This window comes from Zea mays, chromosome 5 (genome assembly GCF_902167145.1).
Source record: "Zea mays cultivar B73 chromosome 5, Zm-B73-REFERENCE-NAM-5.0, whole genome shotgun sequence".
NCBI classification, from domain to species: domain Eukaryota; kingdom Viridiplantae; phylum Streptophyta; class Magnoliopsida; order Poales; family Poaceae; genus Zea; species Zea mays.
Genome location: NC_050100.1, coordinates 168661891 through 168674193, shown reverse-complemented (window position 1 = coordinate 168674193; position 12303 = coordinate 168661891).

Sequence of the window (12303 nt, the reverse complement as noted above, 5' to 3'; positions counted from 1 at the left end):
CCGGCGACGGGGACGGGGACGGGGCGGGGCGGCCGAGCGGGGCGGCCGATCGGCGACGGGGCAGGGGGCGGCGGCGGCTTAGGGCAGGGGTAGGGGCGGCGCTAGGGAGAGAATGAGAGAAAATGAGAGGGAGAGGGAGAGGGTTTGGGGAAAAAGGGGAGGTGAGGGGGGCGGCATGGGCCAATTGGGCCCAAGGGGGGGGCGCCAGGGGCGGCTGGGCCGGCCGGGGTCGGCCCACGGCGCGGGAGAGAGAGAAAAAGAGGAGAGAGAAAGAGAGAGAGAAAGAAAAGATCTTCTCCTCATTTTCGAAATCCGATCTTTCTACATGAATGCAATTGCGCTTTCAAAGCAATCAAAAGAAATGCAAGGTTCGGCATGGTGCATCAAACAACATAAAGTATTTAGGGTTTTTCTTACACGGGAAATCCAAACCGAATCCCGCTAGAACTTTGGAAAAGGTCAAGGTTTAGCGAAGGGAAAAAGAAAAAGAAAAGGTAACGCCCGAATTTTGGCGAGTAAAGAAAAGAAAAAATTCAACTGCAAAATTCGGGGCGTTACAAACCTATCCCCCTTAAAAGAATCTCGCCCTCGAGATTCAGGGCTGGCTAGCAAAGAGCTCTGGGTACTTGGCCACTAGATCATCTTCACGCTCCCAGGTTGCTTCTTCCTGAGAGTGGTGATTCCATCTGACTTTGCACATTCTGATGGTCTTCCTTCGGGTGACTCGGTCTGCAACCTCAAGGATTTGCACTGGCTTCTCAACGTAGGTCAAGTCCTCCTGGACCTCAAGACCTTCCACTGGCAACTGCTCTTCTGGCACACGCAAGCACTTCTTCAACTGAGACACATGAAAGACATTATGCACAGCAGACAAACTCTCTGGCAAACTGAGCTGATAGGCCACTTCTCCTCGTCTTGCAAGAATCTGATACGGACCAATGTAGCGGGGTGCTAGCTTGCCTTTCACTCCGAATCTTCTGACTCCTCTGATCGGTGACACTTTCAGATAGACAAAGTCTCCGACTTCGAAACTCAACTCTCTTCTTCTTGTGTCTGCATAGCTTCGCTGCCTCGATTGCGCTATCTTCAGATTCTCTCGGACCATCTTGATGTTCTCTTCGGCTTCAAGCAAAATGTCTGGCCCAAACACTTGCTTCTCTCCAGGCTGATCCCATTGCAACGGAGTTCTGCAACTCCTTCCATAGAGCGCCTGAAATGGTGACATCTTCAAACTGGCCTGGTAACTGTTGTTATAGGAAAACTCTGCATAAGGCAATCGCTTGTCCCATCCGGACTGATCTTGCAACGCACAGGCTCTCAACATGTCTTCGAGAATTTGATTGGTCCTTTCGGTCTGGCCATCTGTCTGCGGATGATAAGCTGAACTGAAATTCAGATGCGTGCCCAAGGCTTCATGCAACTGCTGCCAGAAATGAGAGGTGAACTGCGTTCCTCTATCTGACACTATCTTCTTTGGCACACCATGAAGACAAACAATCCGAGACATATACAATTCTGCCAATACTGCACTGTTGTAGCTGGTCTTGACAGGTATGAAGTGGGCTGACTTGGTCAAACGGTCCACCACTACCCAAATAGAATCGTAGCCGGCTCGAGTGCGAGGCAATCCGACTATGAAATCCATACCAATTTCATCCCATTTCCACTGAGGGATCTGCAACGGTTGCAACAATCCAGCAGGTCTCTGGTGTTCCGCCTTAATTCTTCGACAACTATCGCACTTAGCCACATGCTCTGCGATTTCCCTCTTCATTCCGTACCACCAGAATTTCTTCTTCAGATCCTGATACATCTTCTCACTGCCAGGGTGAATCGAATAAGCTGTCTCATGAGCTTCCTTAAGAATCAACTCCCGAATAGACTGGACATTGGGAACACACAAGCGGTCTTTGAACCATATCACGCCTTCTGCATCCTCTCGAAAATCTTTGCTTTTGCCTTCTAGAATCAGTCGCCGGATCTCACTGATTTTCTCATCATTCTTCTGCGCTTCTTTGATTTCGCGCTCCAAGGTAGGTTCCAACTCAACTGTGACTCCTCGCGAATTGTTCAGAAATCCGAGACTCAACCTGTCAAACTCTTTGGCCAACTCATAAGGCATCGGACGAGCGACCATCAGATTGACTTGACTCTTTCTGCTCAAAGCATCTGCCACTACGTTTGCTTTGCCTGGATGGTAATGAATCTCCAACTCATAGTCTTTGATCAACTCTAACCATCTTCGTTGCCTCATGTTCAGCTCTGTCTGAGTGAATATGTACTTCAGACTCTTGTGGTCTGTGTAAACATCGCACTTCTGTCCATACAAATAGTGCCTCCATGTCTTCAGTGCGTGAACCACTGCTGCCAACTCTAGATCATGGATTGGGTAATTCTTCTCATGAACCTTCAGCTGTCGGGACGAGTAAGCCACAACTCTTCCCTCTTGCATCAACACACATCCCAAACCTGTGTAGCAAGCATCACAATACACCGAGAAGGGCTTGTGCACATCAGGCAAGACTAAGACAGGCGCTGTCGTCAACTTCTCTTTCAGCGCTTCAAAGGCCTCTTGACATTTCTGGGTCCACTTGAACTCAACTTTGTTGCCTAGCAACACTGTCATTGGTTTCGCAATCTTCGAAAACCCTTCAATGAATCGCCGATAATATCCGGCCATTCCAATGAAACTCTTGATTCCTCTAGCATCTGTTGGCGCTTTCCAGTTCAGAATGTCTGCCACTTTCTTCGGATCCACAGCCAATCCTTCTTTGTTGATTATGTGACCCAAGAACAGGACTTCACTGATCCAGAACTCACACTTGCTCAACTTTGCATACAACTGGTGCTCTCGCAATCTCTGCAACACCATCCTCAAATGATCTGCATGCTCTTCTTCGCTTTGGGAATAAACCAGAATGTCATCAATGAATACCACCACAAACTCATCAAGGTAATCCATGAATACACTATTCATCAAGTTCATGAAGAATGCTGGCGCATTGGTCAAACCAAAAGACATCACTGTGAACTCATACAACCCATACTTGGAAATGAATGCCGTCTTCGGAATGTCCGAAGGTCGGATCCTGAGTTGATGATAACCTGACCTCAGATCAATCTTGGAGAACACACTGGCTCCTCTCAACTGGTCGAACAGATCTTCTATTCTGGGCAAGGGATACTTGTTCTTGATCGTGACTTCATTCAAAGCTCGATAATCGATGCACATCCTTTTGGTGCCATCTTTCTTTTCTACGAACAAGACAGGGGCGGCCCAAGGCGAGGTGCTTGGCCGAATGTAACCTTTCTCTGACAGCTCATCAATCTGCTTCTTAAGCTCAACCAATTCTGGTCCAGATATTCTGTAAGCTCTCTTAAAGATGGGGGCGGTTCCAGGAAGAAGCTCTATGGCAAACTCAACTTTCCGCTCTGGTGGCATACCTGGTAAATCCTTTGGAAACACATCTGGGAATTCGGAAACAACCTTGATACTCTCGATTGGGTCTGCTTCACTGCTATCGACAGCTATCTGATAACAACTTCCTTTCTTTGGCTCAGGCGGGACTAACTCGGTCACCACTTCCTCTCCTAGTGGGGACACCAACTTTGTTGTCCTTTTATCACAACTGATAACTGCCTGATACTTATCTAGCCAATTCATCCCTAGGATGACATCTATTCCCTGAGTACCCATTACTATAAGGTTGGCGGGAAACACTATCCCCCTTATTTTCACACTTATATTCAAACAAATGCTATCGGCTCGAATTCTACCACCGACTGAGTCAATTTGAATGGGGGTTGACATGGTAGTAATTGGAAGATTATGTGCTTCTACCCATGATGCAGTAATGAAAGAATGCGTTGCTCCGGTATCAAATAACACTTCTGCAATATGGGAGTCGACTGGGAACATACCTACTATCATGTCGGGGGTCTCCTGAACTGCTTCAGCCTCCAAGTGATTCAATCTTCCATGATTATAGCGCTGTTGAGAGCGATTGCCTGATCCGGGCTGAGGCACATTCTGCTTCGCTGGGGCATTGGGGCCTGACTGCTGCTGGGCTGCCTTCTTCGGACATTGCATCACCCAGTGGCCTTGCTCTCCACAGTGGAAACACGCCCTGTTTCCAACCTGAGCTGGTGCTGCCTGACTGTTCTGCTGATTTGCTGGGGCAGGAAGACGAGGTGCTTGCTGATTCTGCTTCTGAAACTGACCTCCTGACTGATTGCTCTGACGGTTCTGGTATTGATTCTGAGGGTACTGCCTTTGAAACTGCTGATGCTGCTGAGGTGGACGCTGATTCTGCCTGAACTGCTGGGGTTGATTGCCTGAGAAACGGGGGCGGCTGCTGCTTCCAGGCTGCGGTCCACTGATCTTGCGCTTACGATCTTCCATCTCCTTGCGCTTTCTCTCCGTCATGATTGCTCTATCAATCAGGTGCTGAAATGTCGGGAAGGTGTGATTCATCAGTTGAAACTGCAGAGGGTCAACCAAGCCTCTCAGGAAACGGTACTGCCGCTTGGCATCGGTGTTGACATCTTCAGGAGCATAGCGAGACAATTGCAGAAACTTGTCCCGGTACTCACTGACAGACAATGGCCCTTGCTTGAGGGCCAGGAACTCCTCCTTCTTCAGTGTCATCAGACCTGCAGGAACATGGTACTGACGAAAGCTACCTCTAAATTCTTCCCAGGTGATGGTGTCGGGGTTGGCATGGGTGGCGAGGTAAGACTCCCACCATGACTGGGCTGCTCCTCTCAACAGACGGGGACCATACAGAACTTTCTCCCTGTCATCGCACTGAGCGGTATGCAACTCCCGCTCCACAGTGCGCAGCCAATCTTCAGCATCCATGGGGTCAGAAGAATGAGCGAACGTTGGTGGATGACCTCTCATGAATTCAGCACGCTTGTCTCTGGGCATCTGAGGCATCTGAGGCTGAGGTGGTGCTTGCTGCTGCTGCTGCTGCTGCTGCTGTTGAATGGCGGCCAAAGTCTGACCGATGGCTTGAACTGCCTGAGTCTGCATTAGAAACATCTGCTCGATGGACATCGGGGGCGGGGGTGGCAGCTGCTGCTGCTGGGGCACCTCCTCCTGTTGAGCGGCTCGCTCCTGCTGAGCACGCCTTCCTCCTCTGCGCCTGTTCTCTGACATCTGCAGAATGCAACCACACATCAGAACTGATCTGGCAAATCTTGCAGCATAAGAGAAGAGAATAGAATTCTTCAACAGCACTGAGCAGGTGAGCATCTTCACTGATCTCCAACACAGACCACACAGCTTCTCAGATAAAGAGGAAAGGAGAATAATGGGTTTCCCAACTATATAACTAACTTTATTAACATAATAGGTAAACCGAAATGCAGGGGATACCCACACTTTGGTGACAATCATTACAAAGATCCAAACCAATCATAGTTCATCATGACAAACATAAATGCACAGGATATAGCAAACTACCCTGTCTAACTAAGACTAACTAAGACTGAGACTAACGCTAAGACTGAAGCTTCTATGTATATATATTTCGTATTAATTACAAGATCCAACTCTAACGATCTATGGTTCTAGAGTTATCTTGGTCTTGCAGTCGGGATTGCCATAAGACTGGTGTCCACGCTGAGGTGAGCGGTACGGGTGCTGAATCCCGACGGGAGCGGGGGAACCACCATCCAAGTGACGACGTTCTGCGCGCTCAGCCCACAACTGGGCGATCTCAGCACGAGCCCTACTCAGCTCGTCTAATGCATGGTCCAGCTCCGTGTTTAGCACGGCGGCTAGGTTGACTGTGCTGCTCAACCTAGGATTGCCCTCACCGACAGGTGAAACAATCACGCCTCCTGTGCTGCCAGATGGACGGCGGGGGTAATACTTCAGGTCAAGACCGTCAGCTGCCCCACCGAAAACCGAGCAGTAGTGCGAAAGCGCACGCCGTGCAGCGTCTTGCATGGCTGCCTCAGCTAAGTCCCGCTCAGAGATAGAATAGTGCTCTGAACAGGCCTCCGCACCCTGGAGACTGTCCTCCGGGCAGCGCACCAAGCAAGTCGCCTCCCAGCGGTCCGGGTAGACCCCACGACTATGCTGGTAGACCACACAGCGATACTCGATGGACCAAGTATGCCGGTCAAATGCCCGACGTAGCAGGGTGTCGAGCGCATCGTGGAAGTGACACCCGCGAGCAGCGTCGCGAGTGATGGGTCGAGCAACCCATCCTTCCGGCTCAGGGTTAGCAGAGAAGTCGGTGTCGTGGCTCGAGCTGTCATCGCCATCTCCGTCGTCTGGGTCTCCTCCAGCAGCTGCTCCAGAAGCTAGGGCGCCCAGTGGTGGTGCAGGGGGCGGCTCCAGAGGAAGCACAGGGGAGCAGCTCCTCACTGACTCTATCTCCTGGTGGAGCGAGAAGGAAGAGCTCTGCTGCTCCTGTCGTCGACGCTCCTGCTCCTCACGCAGGCGGTGGTGTAGTCTCTCCAAGTGGCTGGACTGTCCGGCCACGGGACGGCGAAGCGGACGCTCAGCAAGGCGGGAGGGTAAGAAGGGGATGACTGACTTTCGTGCAGTGTGTCTAAGTCGAGCCATCTACAAAAGACATCGCAAGCAAAAGGGTAAGAACAGAATTAATATGACCAGCAAGTAATAAGTAAATGAAGGATCAGAATGAAACACAATTTTTTTTAGCAAGGTATAATATATAGTAGAACATAGGTTTGGTCGGTATGACCAACTTTTGAAGGGATATCAAAGTCAAGGAAGGGACAGAGGTCTATAGTCCTTAGAACGACCATTCTACTCTAGGTTAGCGGTCCTACAGTCAGCATGGCTCTGATACCACTTATGTCACACCCGGTTTTAGAAGGCAAACCGAATGCGAACCATGTACGTGCCAGGATCAGTTATTCACGTACACAGCAGTTACATAATATGGACATCATCACACAATGCTCAAAATAGTATTAATAAGGGAAATAGTCGATTACATCATACGTCTGAGACGTCCATATAGTTCTTACAATAAATCAAAGTGCGGAAAAGAAACGTAGATAACGCGGCCTTCACAGGCAGTCGACTGGGGGTTGCCGCTAACCCACACCTAGAACTCGTCGTAGTCTTGGAACTCCTGGAAGTCTCCTTCCACAGCTTCATCTTCGCCTGAGCAGTGGTTGCAATGCTGACAACCTGGGGGGGTTTGGTGTGTAGAGCAAGGGTGAGTACACATCAACATACTCAGCAAGTATCCTGTTTGGCTGTAGTGGACTAGCTTTATGTGGGGATAAGTCAAGCAGTTGCTTTTAGTTGGTCAGATTATTATTTACTAGTAGAAAGCCAAGTTTTAGCATTAACCCAAGTTATTAACCCGATGTACCCTTTCCAAACAGAAAGAATACCACTTACCAGCACCATAGTCATAACCAAAACCATCAATCTCATTGCCACCTGTACCACAATGTCTCTGATCAAGTACCACTAATCACTGGAGCTCCCTTGGCCGCTCATAACCGTGAGCACGGCTGATATATCAGTTTCATAACACTCTGCAGAGGTTGTGCACTTTACCCACAAGCCGTGATTCCCTCTTGCCTCGGGCCGATCAAACCCTTAAACACTACCAAGGTGAATAGGCAGGGTTTCACTACGTAGCCTTTACAAAGATTCCCCGGGGCTGTAGCCACCCGTTAGGTTTCCTAAATGCACCACACTCCTCCCCAAGGGGCGAACCCAAACTTGGCAGAGCGAGCCGCATACACCGAGCCCCATTGACGGCACGACGGCTAAGTGAACTACACCCCGGATCCTCTAATTATTCAGCTAAGGGCACCCCATTCCACCCTCATGGTTGCACTGTTTTCCCGGGCGGTCATCCATAGAACAGGTCCTTACGGAGAGGCACTCGAGAAACCGCTCGAGCCCCCTTGAATACCACAAGTACAACATCATAATAAGAGAAGGGAAAACAGCGTATCATAGATAATCTCATCATGTTCATTGATTAGAGTTGAGCAATAGCATAAAGCTAAACAGTAATAATCCAACCCAAATAGGTAAACAAGGACATGGATAACAAAAGCTAGTCAATCCTTAGGTATAAAGGTGTAATGCGGGAGGTGAATTAGAGAATGAATAGGACAGAGATAGGTCAAAGGACACTTGCCTCCACCAACCGACTGCTGCTCAGGGGCTTCTCCTGCGAATTCCTCGGGCTCTTCGACCGGATCGTTCTCTATGCGATTGCAAACATACATACATCCATCCACATTTAATACAAAAGAACAGTACACCATACAAGGGAACAAATAAAGCGAATATGCATCGAGTATGACATTTGACATTGCATTTGTTAGGGTTAGAAAGAAACGGGAAAGGGTCTCGCAGGGGGTTAAATCTTATGCACTAACGATCAATTACAATTGGTTCTTAACAAAAGAATTCCGTTATATGCACTAACGAGAACCTAATCATTTTAAGTTGTTCAACATCGCACGAGATAAACAATTAACTACATAAATCAATTAGCATAACGGAATTTTAAATTAAGCTTCATATTTCAATAACATTAACAATGATTAGCCTACCTGAAATAAAATAGCTATGATCACAGAAAGTAAATAAAATAAAATAAAAAAAAATAAAAAACAGAGGGGGCGGTTGAACCGGCCCTAGGGGCGGTTGAACCGGCCGGGGGCAGGGCGGCTGAGCCGGCCCGGTTGAACCGGCGGCTAGGCGAGCGCGCGGGGGGGGGGGTCGGGCTGGCCAGGCGGCCGAGCCGGCCAAGCGGCCAGGCGAGCGCGCGACCAGGGCGGCCAGGCGGGCGGCCGAGGGCGGCCAGCGGGGGGGTTGGGGTGGCCGGGGGCGCGGCCAAGGCCGGCCGGGGGCCAGGGGCCAGGCGGGCGCGCGACCAGGGCGGCCAGGCGGGCGGCCAGGGCGAGCCGGCCATGGCGGCGGCCATGGCGCCGAGAGGCGAGGGGAAAGGGGAGGGGGGATGGGGGGAGGGAGGAGAGGGGGAGGGGCCTCACCGGCGACGGGGACGGGGACGGGGCGGGGCGGCCGAGCGGGGCGGCCGATCGGCGACGGGGCAGGGGGCGGCGGCGGCTTAGGGCAGGGGTAGGGGCGGCGCTAGGGAGAGAATGAGAGAAAATGAGAGGGAGAGGGAGAGGGTTTGGGGAAAAAGGGGAGGTGAGGGGGGCGGCATGGGCCAATTGGGCCCAAGGGGGGGGCGCCAGGGGCGGCTGGGCCGGCCGGGGTCAGCCCACGGCGCGGGAGAGAGAGAAAAAGAGGAGAGAGAAAGAGAGAGAGAAAGAAAAGATCTTCTCCTCATTTTCGAAATCCGATCTTTCTATATGAATGCAATTGCGCTTTCAAAGCAATCAAAAGAAATGCAAGGTTCGGCATGGTGCATCAAACAACATAAAGTATTTAGGGTTTTTCTTACACGGGAAATCCAAACCGAATCCCGCTAGAACTTTGGAAAAGGTCAAGGTTTAGCGAAGGGAAAAAGAAAAAGAAAAGGTAACGCCCGAATTTTGGCGAGTAAAGAAAAGAAAAAATTCAACTGCAAAATTCGGGGCGTTACAGTCTCTTTTGTCAAAAGTTGGCCTCTTGTGGGGAGAATGGTTGATTATGGAAGAAAGGGAGAGTTTTTTAAATCTTTGATCAATTTCTCTTGGAACAACTCTCTTTATGTCTCAACAAGTGTGTTTGACTTAGAGATAGGAAATTGAGTTTGATTTGCAAAAACAAAACCAAGTGGTGGCAAAGAATGATCCAAATATGCCAAATTTGATTCAAAACAAATTTGTGTTCTCATTTGAATTGATGTCGCACTTCTTTTAGTTGCTTTTTGTTGTGTTGGCATTAATCACCAAAAAGGGGGAGATTGAAAGGGAAATGTACCCTTGGGACATTTCTATAAGATTTTGGTGATTAAGTGCTCCACACAAATGCTTTGAGTAATATTTGTGTCAAAGACTTAAGAAGTGCAAATCAAGAGTAAAGGTATGTTTCTAAGACTTAGTACATTGTTTTGGAGACTAATGTATTGTGTCTAAGTGCTAGAAACAGGAAAATACCAATTCGGAAAAGACTTGGCTGAGCAGCCAAGACTCTGCATAGTCTAGGTGCACCGGACTGTCCGGTGGTGCACCGAATAGTGTCCGGTGCGTCAGGCTGGCTCTGGCGAACTGGCTGCTCTCGGGTTTCGTCGGCGGCGTACGGCTATAAATCACCAGACTGTCCGGTGGTGCACCGGACTGTCCGGTGAGCCAACAGTCGGCCGGGCCAACGGTCGGCCGCGTAATCCGCGCGCGACGCGTGGCAGGGCCAACGGTCAAGAGGGGGCACCGGACTGTCCGGTGTGCACCGGACAGTGTATGGTGCGCCAACGGCTCTGGATCTTCAACGGTCAGCTGCGCCAAAATAGGAAAGAAATCCGCACCGGACAGTGTCCGGTGGTGCACCGGACTGTCCGGTGCGCCAGGCGACAGAAAGCAAGAATTGCCTTCCTGGAATGCTCTCAACGGCTCCTAGCTTCTTTGGGGCTATAAAAGGGACCCCTAGGCGCATGGAGGAGCACACCAAGCATTCTCTAAGCATTCCTAAGCACCAAGACTCCAATTCCGCGCATTTGATTCTTTGTGATAGCAACTAGAGCTCCATTTGAGTAGAGAACTCTCTGGGTTGTGTTGTGAGCTCGAGTTGTGACTTGTGTGCGTATTTGTGCTCTGATTTTGTGTCTTGTGTGCGTTGCTCATCCCAGCCTTACTTCTGTGCTTCTTTGTGAACATCAAATTGTAAGGGCGAGAGGCTCCAAGTTGTGGAGATTCCTCGCAAGCGGGATATAGTAAACAAAGCAAAACACCGTGGTATTCAAGTGGGTCTTTGGACCGCTTGAGAGGGGTTGATTGCAACCCTTGTCTGTTGGGACGCCACAACGTGGAGTAGGCAAGTGTTGGACTTGGCCGAACCACGGGATAAACCACTGTGCCTATCTGTGTTGATCTTCTTGTGGTTATCGTGTCTTGCAAGAACTCCTCTCTAGCCACTTGGCTTTATTGTGCTAACTCCTAATCAAGTTTTGTGGCATTAAGTTTCAGTTTTTTACAGGATCACCTATTCACCCCCCCCCCCCCCTCTAGGTGTTCTCACAAACTTTTATGATCTGTATAGATATGACAGATATTTCCCAGCAGATAATGACGCCATATTTTTAGGGCATGAACCACATCAGCTAATTCTAGGTCATGAGTTGGATAATGTTCCTCATGCCGGCGTAACTGTCTTGAGGCACATGCTACAACTCGGTCTTCTTGCATCAAGACACAACCTAAACCACTGCCTGATGCGTCACAATACACATCAAATGGCTTTTCAATGTCCGGTTGAGCTAATACCAGAGCAGTGGTTAATAACACCTTCAGCTTCTCGAAGGCTTCATTGCATCTTGAAGACCAAATAAATTTGGTATCATTCTTCAATAAACTTGTGATTGGTTTCACAAGCTTGGAAAAATCTGGAATAAATCGGCGGTAATAACCAGCTAGTTCAAGGAAACTTCGGACTTGATGTACAGTGGTTGGTGGTTTCCACTCCAAAATATCCTTGACTTTGCTGGAATCAACCGCAATCCCCTTGGCGGACAATACGTGTCCCAAAAATTGGATCTCCTCCAGCCAGAACGTGCATTTACTAAATTAGCATATAGTTGATGCTCCCTTAAGTGCATTAATACGATCCGCAAATGCCGAGCATGCTCCTCTTCATTCTTGGAATATATCAAGATATCATCAATGAAGACTACCACAAATTTATCCAACTCGGGCATGAATACCGAGTTCATAAGATATGTGAAGTGGGCAGGAGCATTTGTTAATCCGAAAGACATAACCAGATATTCAAATAATCCATACCGCGTAGTGAATGCGGTCTTGGGTATATCTTCGGGTCGGATACGGATCTGATGGTAACCCGACCTGAGGTCAATCTTAGAAACCCGAGCTCCGGTAAGCTGATCAAATAAGATATCAATCCGGGGAAGAGGGTACTTATTTTTTATTGTGACCTCATTAAGGGGTCTGTAATCCACGCACATCCCAAGCGTTTGGTCCTTCTTCTTGACAAAAATGGCTGGACAACCCCATGGCAACGAGCTTGGTCTGATGAATCCCTTTTCTAGCAGATCTTGTAATTGTGTTTTGAGCTCTGCCAACTCATTCGGAGGCATTCGGTATGACCTTCTAGAAATAGGAGTCGTACTGGGCTTCAATTCAATCACAAATTCTACATCTCTCTCTGGAGTCAATCCAGGCAGA